Source organism: Pan paniscus, chromosome 6 (genome assembly GCF_029289425.2).
Source record: "Pan paniscus chromosome 6, NHGRI_mPanPan1-v2.0_pri, whole genome shotgun sequence".
Lineage (NCBI taxonomy): Eukaryota > Metazoa > Chordata > Mammalia > Primates > Hominidae > Pan > Pan paniscus.
Genome location: NC_073255.2, coordinates 43526737 through 43530936, shown reverse-complemented (window position 1 = coordinate 43530936; position 4200 = coordinate 43526737). Strand labels below are relative to the sequence as shown.

General features: G+C 42.9%; 1 long non-coding RNA gene across 1 annotated transcript; it reads left to right on the top strand.

The window, feature by feature from the left end:
• The first annotated feature begins 576 nt into the window (after nt 1-576).
• Nucleotides 577-3906, top strand: LOC134730778 (uncharacterized). The gene is made up of 2 exons (XR_010112738.1): nt 577-950; nt 1095-3906. It is a non-coding gene; the product is annotated as an uncharacterized LOC134730778 (long non-coding RNA).
• Nucleotides 3907-4200: the final 294 nt, after the last annotated feature.

Genomic DNA, 4200 nt, shown 5'->3' with positions numbered 1-4200 from the left:
CACATGTTCATTAAAAACAAAAATTAAGTGGCCGGGCGTGGTGGCTCACGTCTGTAATCCCAGCACTTTGGGAGGCTGAGGCAGATGGATCACAAGGTCAGGAGTTCCAGACCAGCCTGGCCAACATGGTGAAACCCCGTCGCTACTAAAAACACACAAAAAATAGCTGGCGTGGTGGCACGTGCCTGTAATCCCAGCTACTCGGGAGGCTGAGGCAAGAGGATCATTTGAACCCGGGAGGCGGAGGTTGCAGTGGGCCGAGATCACGCCATTGCACTCCCGCCTGCATGACAGGGCGAGACTCTGTCTCCAAAAAAAAAAGTAAAAAAAAAAAAAAAAAAATTTAAAGCTGCTCCTAATTACAACACTTCATGGTAATCGCTGTTAATACTTTGGAGTAAATATTTCCAGTTTCCCCTAGATATGTCATTGGTTTTCTTGGCCTGTGGTTAGCAATTCTGGCTCTTCTTTTGTCTCGATATTATGTTGTTGCCATACACCTCCGTACAAGCATAGTCCAGGTAAACTCTCCTCCTCAACCCAGCGCAAACCCTTCAAACACAGCAGTGGATTCCAAGTCTCAGGACTCCTTGGAAACTGCAGATGGAAAGACTTCTCCACAGACCCTTGCTTGTCTGTCGTCTCTAAAATCCATTGCCAAGATGGGGCCTCATACTTGACCCTAGTGGGCACTCAATGTGTGTTGAGTTAATGAATGAAAGTTTTCCTTTGCTCCCTGTTCTGCTTGTCTTACCTGAGGCGATGCCGCATGTGATAGCACAGGATGAATGTTTCTGAACACAAAAAGACGGCGCTGTTAGGCCACACCTGCAGAACAAACCTAGGATTTTCAGAAGGAAGTCTTTGGAACTGGCTCTGGTCCAGCGTTTCCCAGCAGCGCTCCGTGGAGCATCAATCCCCCAGCAAGCTCAGAAAACAAGGGACATGTGGTGAGATGAACTTGAGAAACACTACAAGCATATTAGTATATTGAAAAAGCATATTAATATATTTGAATAGCATATTATTAAAATCTGGGATTTTATATATTTTAATATATTAATTATATTGTCATATTAACTTGTATTTTACAGAAGAGGGAAACAGGCTGGAAAGGTGACGTGACTTGCTGAAGCTAAGGAGTACCAGACCCAGGCTTGACGGAGCCCCTCTCCACTTCTGGGTCACAGCTCTTTCCATTTCTCCCTGCTTTCCCCTCTGGGTTTCTGTTACTTCTAAAAGACTCAGAGGGAAAGTTCTAAAATTGGACCAATGGGACGTTTTTAGCTCTTACCAGGCAGATTTTTCCACAGAGCTTCAGAAACTTCCTGTCGTTCCAGTGCTGCGATCTCAAGAGCCCAGGCTCGTTGCCAGGTGATTGCTATGCTGGCTGTTAGTTAAACGCAGTCCAGGTAAAATGAAATTTTGTTCAAGGGACACTGCTTTCTATTTTCCAAGGATGCTACTAAATGGTCACTCCTTCTTCCATATTTATGTGAGTCATGTCTGTCATGTAATTGATATAAAATACCACACTGATGCATTCATATACAATTTCAGGGCATTCTTTCACTTGTCACAAAAATGAAGTTATCCACATACCTGAACTTTTAAAAAGTAATTTGTATTTTCCCTTGGAGTCATAAAAATTTTAAAAAAGAGTATGTCCAGTGAAATCTTTCTACATACGGGACATCCACTTGCCAAACCTCACTTAACTTTGTTGTGATTGTCAACACCAACGTTGAACAGAGAGACTCTCCCACCACTGAGATCTACCCCAAAGGGAGAGACAGTATGGAGTGGCAGTGAGTGGCTCAGGTTTCAGACGGAGACATTTGTGTTATACTGGCCCTGTCATGTATAACCTGTGGGGTCTGGGACGGTTCACTTCACCTCGACACCTCAGTTTCTCCCTATAAAATGGGGATAACAATGCCTGCCTCCAAGACTTGTGGTAAGGATTTAAACAGCTTGGCCCAGAATAATCCCTTAATGAGTCATAAACGTCATTGCCTCATCTGTTTCTGGAAGTGTTTAAGATTTCTTTGTCTTCCTTTGTATTTTAATCAGAAACAGTCATTTTTTGATGCCTTCTGTCCCTGGGATCTCTATCTCTTGGGGAGTCCTATCATTCACAAGTGCTCCAAATCTTTTGAATGCCCTTTCTACGTTTGACTAGTTCCCCACTGTGGAAAGCCTACCTTTCTGAGATAGACTTCAAGGAAATTATAGCCTGCCAATCAGATGCACCCATGAGTTGGCTTGATTCGGAACACAGGGTGTTCCTATTTGAAGCCACCTGGTCACACTCAAAGCCAGTCAGGTATAATAGCTAAAGCTCCAAATAAAACTAATCCCTTCAATCACACATGGCCTCCCCATCACACTCAGCAGGGAAACCCATTCCAATTCTTTCTTCCTCTCCCCCAGATGGCCTCATTGGAGCCCACTGGCTGCCACCCATGCCCCGGGGACTCGAGGACAGCTTCTGTCAGCTCCACTTGGTTCAGTCAGAATGATCCAGAGAAGTGAAGGGAGCTGGTTACCCAATAGACAGAGGTCCTTCACACCTGCAACCAGCCTTAGGCATATCTTCTGTGTGCTACCATGTGATAGAGTGATTGTCCCTTTCTTCACTATCAGAGGCCCCTTTCTGTTATCCTAGTCTTGGTACCTGCAGGATCATGGAACAAAGTGGATTTGGTGGGGACATGAGGGCAGAGACTCACCTTACCAAGCTAGATTTTCAATTAGGAAATATTCTTCAAAACCTTAAATTCTGAAAACAGATGTCTGCCTTGTCATGTGATCTTCACTACATTATCCAAGTTTCCTGTTTAGAACCATTTATTTCCTTAACTTTCATTTCCCACTTGATAAAAATGTGATCACAGTTGAGAACTGAAGTGAACGGATGCAGTGTAGTTTAACCAATTAGAAGCTGGTCGGATGGGCTTGTGTTTGGCTTTGACAGAGTGGCTGATAATCTGACTTACTCAACTCTAAAAGCTGGAAAAAAAATGCCACCTCCAGGACTCCCATGAAAAAACAAAACAAAACTGTTTGGAGATATCAGAGGGCAAGCAAGGTAGTCAGGGCCTAGGAGAGAGAAAGGAAACACAGAGGTGAGCTGGACCTCCTCCAAAGCTTTGTACCTGCAGAGCATTTGCCAATCCACACTGCAGGCATAGAGGCCCAACAGAGTCCAAAATGAACCAGAGGCTGATACGGTCTCACCAGCTTAGGCAGGCCCAAATTGTTCAGGGCTACAAAGGCAGCTAGGAATTAAGGAGCCAAGTTCCTGAAGTGAGGGGAATTTGCAGAGGAAGGAGTTCCCTAGTCTGCATGGAATTCACCACTGAGACATTTGAGAGTACCTGAAGGTGCATGTTGCAAGTGAGAAACCAGGAAGACTAAGACTGATGCAGCCATTCAAGAGATCACTGCCTACGTACGCACCCCCAATGGCACAACAACTAATAACTAATGGATAGACAAACCCACAAAAATGACAAGCCATCCGACCATAAAACTGAGGAGCACGATTAAGTCGAAACTTTGCAAGCAAACTCCAAGGAAGAAAGAAAATATGATAGAAACCTATATTGTAAGACACCTAGAAGCGAATTAAAAAAGAAATGAGAGGCTGGGTGTGATGGCTCATGCCTCTAAATCCCAGCACTTTGGGTGGTTGAGGCGGGAGGATTGCTTGAGGCCGGGAATTCCAGACCAGCCTAGGTAACATATCAAGCCCCCATCTCTAAAAAATTGAGATATGAATGCACCACTACATTTCAGCCTGGGTGACAGAGTAAGACAATGTCTCAAAAAAAAAAAAAAAAAAAAAAGAAAAGAAAAGAAAAGAAAAGAAAAAGAAATGTGAAAGGCGAATATTGAAGAAAACAACTAAAGTTACGGAGATACTTGTATAATTGAATCAATGAAATTAAGCGATATTTCTGATTTCTGGTTGGAAAGACAAATTATAAAGGTACCAATTTTTCCCACATTCATCTGTGTATTTTACACAACTCCAATCAAAATCCCTAAAGACTGCTTTTAAAACATAATAAAAACAAGTTCTTTTTTTAATTTTAATTTTTATTTTTTATTATTATTATACTTTAAGTTTTAGGGTACATGTGCACAATGTGCAGGTTAGTTACATATGTATACATGTGCCATGCTGGTGCGCTG